Genomic DNA, 16,665 nt, shown 5'->3' with positions numbered 1-16,665 from the left:
CTTATTTTCAGAATATTCAAATGCGATATTCGTTTACAGCATACCTGAAAACATTTGAAAGTCTTCATTTTCAAAGAAAATATTAAGCTGAAAACAAAATAAAATTCTGACACTTCTATTTTATATTTACTTTAAAAATGCTACATTATATACAGTTTATGTCATTCGTAACTTAAGATTTATCTGACGTCACTTCCGCCGAATGGCTTTGTAAAGAAAGAAGTGCGACTCTTAACGAAAGCCAGGATGGCATAAATCACTTATCATAAGTCAGCGATTAGAAGTTTTGCCCATTTTTACTAGGATAAAAGTGTATTGTTTGCATAACCTTTGAAAGTAATAAAAAAAAACACAAGCAAGCAATTTAATCGCCTTTAAACTACTATTTACGGAATTTATTGCAATGAAAAGACTTTAAAATAGGGGAAAAACTGAAACAAATGAGCAGGAACAGTAATTGCTGTTGCGATTGGTCACAGTTACTGTGAAAATAGGATTTACCGGTTGAATGGTTTTAATTTCTTCGTTTCTTTTCTTAACCAACCAGCTTACTATGAGATATCACTTTTATTGCGTTTGGTAACAGTTGATTATTGTACGATGTTTCGTTATGCTCCAGTTAAAAAAAAAGTTAGATATTATTATATGCTGATATTATTATATGCTGATCACTTGTTTCTTTTTATTACCACGGTTTCAACAACTGTCGATCACAGATGATAATAAAAATACTTATAAATATATTTGTTTTGTTTTTGTTTGAAAACTAGCAATGCAAAGATACAAATAAAATTCGTAAAATGCCGATATAAAAAAGTAAAACAGATTAACAGTTTTGTTTTTATTTACATATTTTAAACGTGAAAAAAAATGACGACTAATAAAAAAGCTTTCATGACTTTGTTTTTATTTACTTACGTATGCAAAGAATTTTTCAGACAGGAAGTTGCTAACCGGATGGATGGTTTCCATGCCAAAGCAAGACGATTTGAGTTTTATAATATAATTGATAAGCTGACAGCCCAGCGTTGGTGGTCGTATTATACGCTTAAATATGATATTTTAATTTATTCAGATTGCATACGTATTATTATAGAATCAATCCTTAATTGATAATTATATATTAGGAGGAATAATTTGTCAGGTGAAATTATTCGCAAAATAAATAAATAAATAAAGAAAATAATAATAAATAAGTAAATAAAAAATAAAAAAATAATAATGATAATGTCGTTCTTCAATTTCTGTCTGTGTTTATTTACAATATAAGGTCAGCTAGTATTTGGCCTTAACGATGTATACCCTGGGAAAGTCACTTCTGATGTTTAGTTTAAAAATATGTAAACGAAGAAATGATTTGTGATGAGTTAAAACGGTGCCTCTTCTTTCATCATAAATAAGAACAAAAATTGAAAATATTCCACTGAAAAAAATGATTCTTTTTCATTTATTAGTATAGGATATTTTCGTTTCTCGATAATTATCATATTAAATTCCGTACAAAATGTATCTAAGAACTCTGTCAGCATATAAATTAGCTCTGTGTTTAATTTTCAAAAGATCAGCCATTTCGGAATCTATGAGGAAAAAACTCACACACACACAAAGTTACTTATATATAATATAATAGAAAGAAAACAGATTATATATTATTCCATAGTTTTTATACTATTTAAATTTACTGTGTTTCTGTGTGTGTATATATGCTAAACAGAAAACTAGAGATTATATTTTAAAGATGCATGTTCGTAATCAATGCACGTCTTGAAAATGTTATTTACTCAAATCAATACGATGGACCCTCCTGTCGATTCTGACGTAAGATGCCACAACAATAAATTGTTCGGAAATCCGCGCCTATTATTTGCTTATAGCGGTGAAAGCTTTATGCAAAACCAACCATACTTTTTGAGACAACTGCTAATCTAGGTCGGTGCAATGGATGCCACAAGACAGATCATACAGTAGACCTCAGGTTTTACATGTGCTTCCCTTCTACTAGATGCATGTCTTATCGAACCATGAGAGTGCATCTCCCCCAATGATTTAAAAATGCCCCCAAATACTCACCAATCTGGTACTGGCCAGGATCTTCGTTGCTTAAGTTCGGCATCTGGCGAAAACCTATGCGTCACTATATATAAATATTCAATTTAACATTATATAATCAATTCATAATGCAGAAATATTTTAAGTTATGAAATTATTATATTTTTCCTAGAATATCCTTGTTTCTTTTCCAGTTTTTACAACTAGTCCTTTTTCTCTTTTAATCTAATCTTAACCAGTTTACCTTTCCTGCTCGCATTTTTCGTATGTAATCCATAATTTTCCCAGTCATTGCTTTTTCAACAATCCTTAAAAAAATTATTACCAACTTCTTTAATTGACTAAATAAAACAAATTAAATAAAATACCTAATTAAATAAATAAATAATCAGCAGTCAGTTTTGGCCGCGAACCTAGGCGAAATGTCGGTTAGCGATTCAGCACAGCGACGAGGAATTATCCGCGACAGAACAGCTGAGCGACAAATACGGACAGCGGTGAATTATTAGCGACAATAGTAGCTGAATCGACGTAATGGTGGGGATACGGCGAACAAAGCGAGTGCGCAACGAATGAATACAAGGAGGGAAAAACGAATGAATGCAAGGAGGGAAAACAGATTTGCTTGCTATGGTAACCAAGATCCAATCAAAAACAATATCTCTTCGTTCCTTACATATTCTGAGAACATTTGAGCATCAGTAACTTTATCATAACTTTTGTTTTACTACAACATTCCAACATACGAGGGTCGTGCAATAAGTAATATCCCGGACCCACTTCCACTTGTTTGATCTAGCTGAAATTTTGCATGTGCAATGAGTTATATCTGTACGGGTTATGTGGCAAATTACAGCTCTAAACTAATTGTGGTTTCTGTTTTACAGGTGTTTAAACTGAGTCAGGTGTGAAATGGAGTCTGTTGAATGTCGAGCAGTGATCCAGATTTTGTATTTGAAAGGACGCACACCACAGAGAATTTTGATGAAATGAAAGAAACTTATGCTGATAATGCCCCATCATATGAGCTTGTAAAACGCTGGCATTGTGAATTCAAACATGGCCGGAAGTCTGTGGAATCAGCCCCAGACCTGGTCGCCCCTTTCTACCATTGATGAGGCATCTGTCCGTCAAGTTGAGGCTGCCATTTTGGAAGATCGGCGCATTACTATTCGCCAAATAGCCCAAGATGTCAAGATTAGTACAGGGTCTGTGGAAACTATCATTCATGACATATACATAAGGTGTCTGCCAGATGGATTCCCAGGTTGCTCACACCATTCCAGAAGCGAGAACGCGTCGAATGCTCGGGGATGAATTTGGAGATGTGCTAAGAAGATGATTCAAAGATTTTAAAAAGATTGATTACACAGGATGACATCTGGGTCCATTGCTATGATCCAGAGACCAAAGCCCAGTCAATGCAGTGGAAGCACTTGGACTAACCACCTTTAAAGAAGGCAGGGTTAAGCCCTCTGTCGGCAAGGTCATGCTCACAGTCTTCTGGGACAAGGACGGAGTAGTGATGACAGATTTCCTGGCAAAGGGTACCACAATTACAGGAGCCTATTATGCTTCACTTTTGAGGAAATCAAGGGAAGCTATCCAAATCAAGAGGCGAGGCAAAATCAGCAAAGGTATCCTCCTCCTGCAGGACAACGCTCCGGTCTACAACTCGCATGTCGCCAGATCAGAAGCACGGGCGTGTGGTTATGAAATTCTCCCCATCCTCCCTACTCTCCTGATCTTGCACTCTCTGACTTTCGCCTCTTCCCAGGTATGAAGTTGTTTTTGTTTCCCAGATAATGCAGCCTTGATTTCTGTAGTCACTTCGTGGCTAGAGGACCAACCTGGGGCGTTCTACAAAAACGGTCTCCAGAGCTGCATCAAACGATGGGAGAAATGCATAACTCTGGGTGATCCCTATATAGAGAAAGACTAAAACTAGGCCAAGTTTCGTTGCTCTACTACTATGGAATTGGGTCAGGGGCATTACTTATTGCACCCCCTTGTATAGCTCAGAAAGTTAACTGTGAACTGTAAAAACTGTTTGTAATTTGATCGCAAAATGAGTGAGCGCTGAAGCTTTAAAGCAGTTCTAAATGAGTAAAACTAACACATAGCCATATACCCTGTTTGAATGATACATTATTTTATAGTTTTTACTTATCTATACACACACATTTACACTTATATATGCACACACGTAAGCATACCTACATGTGTATATTACATAAATGTTTTCATATGCATGCATATGGACTGTTATTCGATTGTAATATATTGCTATTTATATATAATTATTTTTTATTATTATGGATTTCTCTTATGCTATAATTTACAAATTTAAAATGAGCTTCTGTAATGATGCGAACATAATAACGGGAAATGTACGTACAGAATTGAAAACGATAATGTCATACCGCTACGAATATATATATATATATATATATATATATATATATATATATATATATATATATGGCGATGATAGGATATGTTTTTTTACTATTCATTACTTTTTCTTAACAACTTAACATAAATGTCTTCGCCATAAAGAGCTTCTCTGCCACCAACCGAGAACAAAAAAGCTAAGAGCAGCATCAGAACAGATACTACACTTTGATATATTAAATCTTTTATTCATCAAATACATTGCCAAGGTCGCTGGAAAAATGGTGCGTCCGTCTACCGCCCCAATAGATATCGCACTCCTGATGCAATTCTCTACCTACATAAAAAGCCAGTTACGGCCAACGATGGAATACTGTTGCCACATTTGGGCAGGAGCTGCTGGAAGCAGCTCATCCTCCGTTGATAGAGTTCAAAATATACTTTGTAGCTTAGTGGGGATGCCCTTTTCTCTTCCCTGCAACCTTTTCCCACAGAAGAGACGTTGCGAGCCTGTCTCTGCTTTGTCGTTATTTCATGGTAAATGCTCAGCTGAGCTCCAATCTATGCCCCCCTCGCTAAACTTTCACGAAAAATACTCGTCTAGCCAAAACCACTATCAATAATTTCCCACACTCTTTATCTGTGCCTAAACCTAAATGCAGATTCCATAAATAAAGCTTCTTTCTTAGAACTGCACACCTGTGGAACACTTTTCCGATTGCCTACTTTCCAGCTGACTACAATCTGTCTTCAAGTCCAATGTAAATAAGTTCTTAATGAACCGTCCCCCCAAGTATTCCAATTCACAAAATTCCCTGTACTTATGTTTACGACGCTATTATCACATTGACTAATGTATACCCATTAACCCTCATACTCGAGTGGCCTCTGAACCTTGATAAGTGGTGATTCCTCTGTAAAAAAAGGCTTTGCAGTTGCGACGTCCAAATCACAATTCTCGTCACAGCCAGGATCGTAATGTAAACTATTTGTCTTTCCCATTCCCACGGCGGCCTCAGGTTGTCAATAACATTGGATATAGTAATCTGGCGAGGATGATCGCGATCGATGCGAGCCGTCACCTCGTTGACATACGATCACTACCAGAGCAGTTCGCGACAATCGAAGAAAGCGTGATCAATCGTTTTTACGGCTGTTGTTCCGCAACTAGGACAAGAAGGCGACTCCAAAAAACCAGAACTGCATTGTATGTTGTTGAGGGGTATGTCGGGCCAATCGCCAGGTAAGAGAGAACTCCGAATTGTTCAGATGAATCGAACTTGCGTCCAACTCGGATCTCACTCTGCTGTCAACCCAAACGCGCGCATAGCGAGTTGTCGGCGAACCCCCTCACTAGATCCCTGTGGAGTTCCCTACGGGTAGCAACCACAAGATCTCTGGACCGTGTTAGTCGTTTTAGGATGGCAGACGCTCCCCACGGCCTGCGATATCTCTTAACAGAGGAGTCGAGAATGAAGTTGGGAAAGGCGGCAATAACCGCGGAGTAACACGGTTGATCTTCTTGCATAGAGTGGCTCAGGAAACCAGCCGTTCGGCGTCTCAATGACACTTCAAGTCCGGCATTACCAAGCCTCCCTTACAGTGACGTTGAATACAGGCCTTTCTACTCATCCAGTGTCATGTTTTGTCCCCGAGAAGCGAGGACAAGAGTTCGACGATAGCTTTTAGATGTTGTGCAAGCAGGGGAAGTACGGCCAGAGAAGAAAGACGTATGTGGAGCACACCTCTGTTCTACCCTTAAAGGGAAGTTTCTTGAGAAACGACGTGATGACCACAGCCTCCACATTTAACCGTACCTCCGACCAATCCTTTTCGAGCTGAGGACCCGCTTCAAACCATAGATCGAGGATCTGAATCGGGCCATCCGTCCAGCTCAAGTACGCTGGGAAGTTTGCGTTACCACTCCAGGCGCCCAACCGCAGTCTGACGGTATCAAAAGCTTCGGGAACGTTGGAAATGCTGAGCTGCGCGTACTGTGAAATTTTCGTACTGTTCCTCGCAATGTAAACAACTTGCCATCGTAATTGCTGAATCCATGGGATTTAAGGTGTGTCAAATTATTAACAAGGCAGTTTGTTTCGTTAATAAAATGGGTCATAAGGGTGGTTTGAGTAGTTCTGAGAAGAGTACTATTACAGAACAACTAGCAAGAGGTAAATCTACTCTCGAAATACCGAAAATAATAGGAAGGTATCATCAAACTGTGACGAACTTTGTCAAAGACCCTATAAAGGTACGTAACAGAGCTGATAAAGCTAAATCTAGAGTTCTTTTACACCGTCCTCTACTCCAAATCGAGTGTGAAGTTGTTAAGAACTCTGGGCAGACAAGTCGAGAAGTAGTTGACCAATTTCAGAATGTCTTAAAAAGTACTCGATTTCGCCTTTGAAAAGAAGTGGCAAAGTAGGTTAAGCCTGTGACAAACCCTCAATTAAAGCAACATCACATACAAAACCGATTGAAATGGGCAGAGGACAACACGAAAGCGGATTTTTCAAAAGTTTTTTTTACGGATGAAGTGTGGGTCACTCTAGCTAGCCCAGATGGCTGGAGCAAGGGATGAGTCCTAGAAGGACGACATTGTCATCAGCGTTTAATACGCCAATAAGGTGGTGGTGGGATAATGATTTGGGATGGGATTATCAGAGATACTTAGGTAGCCCATGGAGAATCCCAGAAGGCGTAAAAATGACGTCAAATACTTATATAGTTTTTTTTTGAAGGAGCACTTTAAACCATGGCTGAAGAAGCAAAGGTTGGCGTTCAGAAGAACCATTATTTTTATGCATGATAATGCTCCCTTGCATACAGCAAACAAAAGCAAAGGGTATTTGCAACGACTGGGGTTCACTGGGCTACGGAAGATGGAGTGGCCTGAAAATTCACCAGATTTGAACCCAATTGAGAACCTTTGAAGTATCATGAATTGACGCCTCTATGCAAGTGGACGCCAATTTAAGAGCAAAGAGAATAACTGTTGACGAAATCACAAATTTGACTAATTTTGTGGACCAACTTCTTTTACAAGTCATTCATAAAAAAATGGATCGCATATCCCCTACTAATTATGTCAACGTAGAAATTGCTATGTAGTTATTGTGTTCTAAAAATTTTTCCTAGTTCATTTAATGTTTGAAAATTATTGCAATAGACAATTTATTGGTATGTTGTGTTTTTCTCAACCTCATTAATAACTTGACACACTGAAATCAACAGATATTCCTATCTTTTACCAAAGTTTCGCTGATACTACTTTAAATACTTTTATTTTCTGTCTGAAGTAGCTAAATAGCATTGTAAGCAGTTTCTCAAAGTTTCATGGATTTTTATTCACTCGTTCCTTAAATATTAAAAAATGTAAACTCATTGATAATTTGATACGCATATATATATATATATATATATATATATATATATATATTTCTTTATATAAACTTCGAAATATGTGCGTGTGTAAACTCATTAATAATCTGACACGCATATATATATGGCTGTATATATATATATATATATATATATATATATATATATATATATAAACTTCGAAATATGTGTGTGTGTTTGTGTGTAAAGGATTGTCTGTTATTTTCGTCTAGAAAATTGAACGTTTTAGTACATAATTTGAAAATAAGATAAATTAATCACTTTTTATTTTCACGGAAATTTAATATTTTTATCCGAGAGAATTTTAGTAATCTATAAATATTGATATTTTCCGTTGCATCTAATTTCTTACAGCTGGCAAAATCGTGACGACTCCAGAGAAGAGACGAGCTTAAAATAGGGAAGTGACTTTTAAGAAAGAAAGAGATCCTGTATTCCTCCATTTCCCATTCATTACATTTTTCTATAAAAAGTCTTCGAGATTTGTTTTTAATAATTACGCAAATAATGTTTCGTTCAAATTCGTTCCGACTTCTATGGAGTTCGTTGTTACTACGAAAAACAAGTATTTTTGGACTTTTTCTTTCATTTTTAGAAGCGTATGACTTTTATTTTTGTAAAAGTGAGATTTTTCTTCTAAATATGTAAAACAAAATTCTGAAATAAATATGTTCTTACCCCTTTTTTTTTACTAATACTTGATCTTAGTCGATGCCCCCGTTCAATCTCGAAAGACAAAGGATACCCCTTGTAGGTACAGCTGCGCGTATAATTGTGATGCAAGAGTTGCCGAGATAAGCGGAAAGCACGTACGGCACCTGGATGTCCCAAATGGTCACTCATTTAGTACTAACCAGGTTCATCTTTGTATTACTAAAAGTATACGATTTCTGGTACGACCCATTTTTGTGCATAACACCCAAGCAACATATCGGTATCTTCAAATATATACACCGTACACATGGTACATGAATTAACTGATGTCAACAGAATAGTGGCGGAATTTTTAAGGCTAGTCCACGTAGAAGTGCGTAAAAATTTACATTTGTCCTTAGTTGAGCAGGGAACCATACGAGGAGACTTCATTCTGAGACACATTACCGAGAATAGAAATCTATCATTCGAATAATTTTTAACTCCAAACCCTAGTAATCCCCACTACGCAAACATGATGTTCCATCGACATTTTCGTATCAGAAAAAAGGCAGCATTCCCTGTCCGTATGGCACCTCTTCGGACTTAAAACAGCAGCAATTGCATGACACAAATGCAAGCCCGCGAAGTGACGTCATAGCAAAGGAAGAGAAGGAAAAGAAGCAGAGAAAAAAGGCACACGTGAACGCAAATCTACTTGAACGCTTGTGGTTGGCAGAGAGAATAAATGCACCAAATGTAAAGGATGAGAAAGAAAAAGACGTGCTGAGTGTGATGAACGTATGGTCCGTGATGAAGTGAGAGATTTTTAAGTCGTGTCAGGGCGGCAGTCTTGTATAAAGTTCATGGCAGACGTGATAACCAGAGATTTTAAAAACAATATGCAGTGTCTTGCTGGAAAGCAGCAGTAATAAATATATTTTGGTAAAACTGAAAAAAAATATGAGGCGAATTTATTTCATCTTGTGCTTTTTTGTGACTGTCTCTCATACAACTCGTCTGACCGGGTGTTAAAATGTAACCACACCGTTTAAAAGATTAATGGCAACGTTACAGTCAGAAAAGGTCGTGATGGTGCCTACCATATCCAGGTTAAAAGTTGCCCTGAAAACACATCAAAACTGTATATATTTAACAGTCACGGGATCCTCCATTTAAATACGTACGCATATTGATGACTCACGTGCCGAGTTAAGAACGTGTCAGCATTAAAGTCCTGAGTATGACCTCACGAAGTGAAATGCTTATATAGGTATCAAAATCGAAAAAAGTGAAGGAAACAGGAACGGGAAAACACGCGACGAATTGGAAAATATGATTGACACCTTACCCATTCAAAAGCGATTCGGCCGACTGAGGATCTTACACAGAATTACTACAACATAACAGATGGTTTTAGCTACAATCAAAGAGTCGTTATCTGACTAGAGACGAGTTAGAAAGTGCGAACATACTGAGTTGTGTTGTAAATATATGTCGGCGACTTTCGTGTGAATTGGAACGAAACAAATTACTTTTTCTTTCGTCTAAAAAAAAGGACCGAGGCAAAGCTTTTTGTGTGTGTGTCAATTTCTACAAATAAAAACAATCACAACGTTACATGTAGATGCAATATTATATTTCTTTTTATATAGTTTTATCTATATTTGGTTTTTGTTGCCAATAAAATTGATCGATCTTTTGATTAACGCTATTGATTCAAATTGATTTTGTTTGCAACATTTCTTTGAATAATGGTATAAATGTAACAGAGCGCGTATGAACGCGAGGGAAAATGTGATTAGGAGCTGTAAGATAGTTGCTTTGCGAGGATATTGGCAGGAGTAGCCGAAAAAAAAGCGCATACAAATTGGGACGTGTCTGCGGTCTGTCGGGACAAGAAACCAGAAAAAGAACATCAAGTGGTCGGAGAAGAAAAAGTGCAATTGAAAAAGATGGGCATGTAAAGTCGAAAAGGATAAATGACTGTCTACGGCCTGTGTGTAGTGGAGCAGAAAAACGCAACAGGGCAGCTGGACATATGGCCCCACCCTCGCAGCGAGAGACTCTTTAAGCTGGGGTTGAAATGGGAAGAAAGAAAAACTGAGTCAGATTTATGTATATGTTGCTTGTTTGTTCCTTTTCGACGCTGCCTACGGTGTGGGGGTTCAATACGGGGTTGACCAATAACGAAAACGGTTCGATCCTAACGGCCGCTTTACATAAATAATGTGATAAATTATTATTTCATAATTCCTACCGTATATTGAATAATTTTCATTAGAAAAACTATTCAATGTTTGATTATTTATTTGTCCGAAATTCAAAATGGATGTCTATTTCTAAAAATAGTTATTTCATTAAATCTTTACTTTAAAAAGTTACTCCAACATGAATTAAAACTGTGTTATAGAAATCTGTAGCGAAAATCAAAGGAAAATAAAACAATTGTGCTCTTCATAATAAATTAATTTTCTGCTAAAAGCAACCCAATCTACAAATAAATTAATATCATGTTTTTTAAAGGAACTATAATTAAAGTACATTGAGATCAATTTTACTACATAAGAAACTCTAACCTTGAGCACGTGGTACAATGGAGAAAGAGACGGCTGGTTAATTTTAATGCATTTAAAACAGAGATTCTATCTTTTAATTATCAATGCTCTGATACCCGTCTAGCATCAATTGAAATGAATGGCTCTCGTCTTGGGGATGTTTCATGATTTAACAAGCTTCTGGGTTTGGCCCTTACTCCTGATCTGAAATGGAACATGTACATAAAACCCATTGCCATAATCGTTGGAAAAATGGTGAAATCATTCTATTGCTCCAGTAAATATCTCTGATGCAATTCTCTACTTGTATAAGAGCGTGATACATCCAAGGATGGAGTACTGTTGCCACATCTTGGCAAGAGCTCCAGGAGCAGCTTATTCTTCCTTGACAGAGTTTAAAATAGGCATCGTAGTATAATAAGCGATGCCCTTTTCTCTCCTCTGCAATCTTTGTTCCCAGAGAAGAGACGTTGCGAGTCTCTCTCTGCTTTATCGCTATTTTCATGGAAATTACTCGTCTGAGCTCTAATATATGATCCCCACTCGTCAACCCTTAACAAAAAACACTCGTCTAGCTGAAACTACGATCAATATTTTTCCCCACTCTTTATCTATGCCTAAACCTAAACCTAGATTCAATGAACAAAGCTTCTTTCTTAACGCTGCACGATTGTGGAACTGTTTTCCGTTTCCTTGCTTTCCAGCTGATTACGATATGGTCGCCTTCAAGTCCAACGTAAACAAGTTCCGGAGGAGCTGTCCCCTTAAGTAATATAATTTACCAAATTTCCACTACTAACGATTCCTACGATATTGTCCCATTGAGTACTGCACTCATTAATCTTTATCCTGGAATGGCTCCCAGGCCTTGATACGTGCTGACTCTTTAGTTAAAAAAAATATTGGTACAAAGAGAAATTTGAAAATCCGTAAAGAAACCAAGAGAAATTTGAAAATCCGTAAAGAAACCAAGGCAACACTATGCAGGTTTTTTTTCTTCAAATTATAATTATGATACAAAATTTCTCTCCAATGAGCCTTGACTAGCATATACCAGATATTTATTTTCATTGTCGAGATCTTTTTTTTGAAAACGCATTATATAAAATCAAAATTAAAAATTTGCAAGAACATTCTTCTCAAGCTGATACAGTAGAACTTCAGCATACAGCATTAAAAATTAGTAACAAAATACAGTACAATATATAATACACATTTATATAATCAAATGAGGTTAAAGATAACACCGTAAACCGGGTCAAATCACAAGGGTAAACCATGGTCCGGAAAAACATCGTATTCAACATCATAACTTAAAAAAAAACGTATCCTAGAGCCACCGTATACCGGGTTTCTACTGTGGTATAAATGTCAAAAGTTAAAGAACAAGAAAAAAGTCATGTGCAATTTGATTTTCAATTTTCGAAAAAAACGACAAGAAAAATATCTGTAACTTTCTAAGCAATTAGAAATGATTTTACTCCTCGAGATATAAATATGTAGACTGATATAAATTAGGCATTTCAATCATTAATTTGTAGATGGGATAATTTTCGAATAATTAAATAATAAATTAATAAACGTGATCAGCTTGTTTGATATGTATTAGTCTAGACGTAAAATTATATAAATCGATTTGCTGTCTCTGCTCTACCTTACCCGGGTGTCTTTTCACTTTTATATAACTAACGTCTTCTATACTTTTAACCCCGCCTCTCCAAATTAAAGAGCTACAAAGACGTGAGTGGAACCAGTAAAACGAGCTATCTGTTGTGCTTAAGAATTTAATTTCTTTACATATTCACCACTATTCTCAATCCAATTTTGCTAGGAATTCGATGCCACATCTTTGCTTTTGACGCACGTCCACGACAGGGATTACTTTCGTGAAGTCTCACGCCGTCACTATCTGCAACAGAGAGATAAAAATTCCAGCTCATGAATGCATCAGATCATTATAACAACGTAGTTTGCAACCCCCTTTGATCCATTCGGGCGGAATAAAAATAGGAGGCATTAATTTCGGAACGTCGGTCCCATAATCTCCGTGACAAAATATGATATCGCCTCCAAATAACGCGATTTGAGTTATAAAAACACATTGCCCACTGTTTACTGTATCTTCAGTAATTATTGCTTTCCGTAGTTCGTCAAGCAAAAGATGAAGGTAAAAGTCCAGAAATAAATTGAAAAAAAAATATACAAATTACTCATCCTAAATAAGTCTAATAATTAAAATGAAATATACCATTCGGTAAGGACCCGATAATCGAAGATCAGATAAAAAAAACAAGTTGGATTATATGACTAAAAAATCCAACCTTGATCGCCCTTCGGCTCAGTGGATAGGGACGTTGAATCTCTACAGTTCCATGTGAATATTGTTTGAAGATAGCGGTTTTAATCCTATTCACAGCCGGCTAGAGGCTTAGTTTGTCCAAACATGGTGAGACAACAACGATTATGGAAGGCAGTTATTACTAAAAATACATTTAAAAGATTCAGCATTCCTATCCTGTCGCAGTTAAGAACTTGACAAAGGCCAGAAGAATAGTAAACAGAAACGTCGTTAAACAACAACTATAAAGATAACGATAATAGTTCGCAAATAAAGAAATAAAATATCCTATAAATGTGGTTTCGTTTTTGTGTATTGATATTCATATTAAAAACCATTTTTTATACTTATTTAAAACGAAATACAACTGTGTTATGAGTTGTGGAAAGTTCATTCCCAAGATTTAGCCAATTTTCATATTTTTTTAAACATTCATATTAATTAATTCACTATCAGTTTTATTTTCTGTTTTCTCATGGAATGATCAGCTTAGTTAACTATTACGTGTGATTATATCCATGCAGATATTCTACATGATTTATACTTGCGTAAATTTTGCCTAAAAGGTTATAGTAAACGCAAACTTCTTTTTATATATATTTATGTATGCGTATATAGCTTTGGAAAAAGTATATCGTTTCAGTTTTGATTCTCGGTTGTGGCGCACGAGTCACTTTTTTATTTTTTACTTTTTGAATCATTACTATATATTGGGTTCAATATAATACAGGGCGGCACTAAAGTCACACATCATTTTCAATCAGTAATAACTTTAACATTTAATAAATTTTTCTATTATTTTAATATTTTTTTCACAATTTTGCAGATAAAACATTTACACTTCGTCGTGGAAAAATTTAGCACTGAGCAACGAACAAAAATTATTGAGCTTTATTTCGAAAATTGTCGTTCCATAATCATAGAGTATTGTTACATGTTAAGGGCTGTCCCCTTTTCATGTAAGTATAAAAATAGGGAATCAGTTAAATGTAAATATGAAATAGGATAGTCAAGGATTCGAACTTGCGAAGCTATACTTGGAATTGAGAATTCCAATCATAAGTTAAAATAAACACAGAATATTATAAATGGAATGTCCAGTTAATTGTTGATTCTGTTAAAATATTTAATAATACAATTTGGATGGAAACTATTAACCTTCTTAGAAAGAAAACATAATAGAAATTTGGGTTACAGAATTAACAAATATGTTAAATTCCTTTATGAAACAAAGAGAATGGACAATGTTATTGTAAAGTGAGTTACGCAAAATTAGGTTAGAGAAGGATTCATGCCATGGGTCTCATATACGCGTGCTCGGTCGTGCAATGACGTCATGAGCTATGAATTTAGTTAGATAAGTGAGAATCGGAATCAGTCAGTGGAGAGAAGCAGAGAGGTTCAGATCGATTCTCCGTTAGAGTCAAGGCACCCTCTAGAAGTGAGAGGCTTTTAGAAATAACCATGTAACAACTTTGAATCCCTGAAATAAAATCATGTCCGACCGGTCGAATAAGAAATAAACGAATCATCATGTGTTTTTGTATCTGCGTCGTCGTGTTGTTATTCAACAGAAAAGGTATTGTCCATTTATGTTATAAGAACCTTGATAAAATCATCATCTAAAATATGTGTTAGAAAGTATATGCGTCAGAGTATAAATGTTATAGAAACACTCCCGTTCACAGAACTGTCAAAAGTATGAATGTCAAACTATCGGTCTATCTATCTAGATAGCAAATCTTCTCCAAAATGTATTTATATTTCCCTCTCTTTATATATACTTGTTAATGTCCATATCTCTTCTCTAACAATGTTAATATCTCTCATCTCTTCTTACAACATGAACATCTCTTACTCAACACTAATCTCTCGTAAGACTCTCACAAATAACAATACAAATACATACGTCATCTTTTAATAATAATAACACTACATAACAGTATCGTCAGCATTATAATGTCAGACACGGTCCTTGTTCAGAGCACAAATGACTTCGTTGTGACACAATTTCAGCAGCAGGGCTTAGTCAGTTATCTTCCACAAACTGGCAGACCACGTTCAGTACGGACAGCTGAAAATGTAGCACTCGTAGAGGACAGCATCGCTGAAAACTCAGACACTTCAACTTGAAGACGGGCCACTCACATTGGGAGTGACTAGAAGGTCAATTCAAAGAATTCTGGGGGAATTGCACCTGTTTACATGTCAAATTCAAAACGATACATGCATTGCAACCCATAGGTTTGCAGTCTGGCTTACCTTATACTGTTCACATTTAGCAATTAGCCAGAGACTAAAATGAGTTCATTCATAAGCTGATAATGAGTGACGAAGCTCATTTTCATCTGCATGGGTTCATAAATAAGTAGACCTATAGAATATGGACAATTGAAAATCTAAGAACCGTTCAACATCGTGAATTACACCCAATGAAATGTACCGCATGGTGTGGTCTTACCCCAGAAAGAGTGATAGGGCATTATTTTTTCGAAGACAGAGATGATGTGATGACGGTAACTGCACAGGGCTATCAACAAATGATTAAAAATTGTTTAAGTTTTATTCAGGATAACTCGGAAATCTGGTTCCAACGAGATCGAGCGGCTGCTCATACTACCCGTCAATGTATAGCACATCTAAACAGTTGTTTGGCGAGCATTTAATTAGAAGATTTTCATACATAAACTGGCATTCACGTTCACCGGATTTGACAGCCCTTGATTTTTTGCCTTTGGGGTTATTTTAAAGAATGTGTATATGTAAACAAACTTCAAGAACAATTCAAGAACTTACGAACAGAATCAGACATGAAATCAGAGAACTAGAGCCTGTTATTTGTAGAAGTATAATGGGGAATGTTAAAACAAGAGCCCGCCTTTGTAAAGCCTGAAACAGTGACCATTTAAAGTATATAATTTTAAAAATTAATGTAACAAATTACGAGGTAAATTTATTATCTGTAAGTAAACGATAGAAAATTACGTTCAATGTTTAAGTGTTTATCACCTAAACAATCCAATGCGTGAGTTTTCCGCCACTCTGTATAATAATAAATAAAAAATCTGCATTAAATAAAATAGCATACTTAAGCGTATTTTACGACTGGGCAATAACGGGCGGCCTGCTAGTATATATATATATATATATATATATATATATATATATATATATATATATATACATACATATATAACTACTTCATTTACTCACATAAATTTATACGAAAGTATAGATTTATGCGTAAACTTTAAGTATTTACTTCAAAAGTGCTCAATAGGTAGAGCT

Source organism: Euprymna scolopes, chromosome 6, assembly GCF_053919585.1.
Source record: "Euprymna scolopes isolate OS-2025 chromosome 6, ASM5391958v1, whole genome shotgun sequence".
Lineage (NCBI taxonomy): Eukaryota > Metazoa > Mollusca > Cephalopoda > Sepiida > Sepiolidae > Euprymna > Euprymna scolopes.
This window is presented reverse-complemented; position numbering follows the sequence as displayed.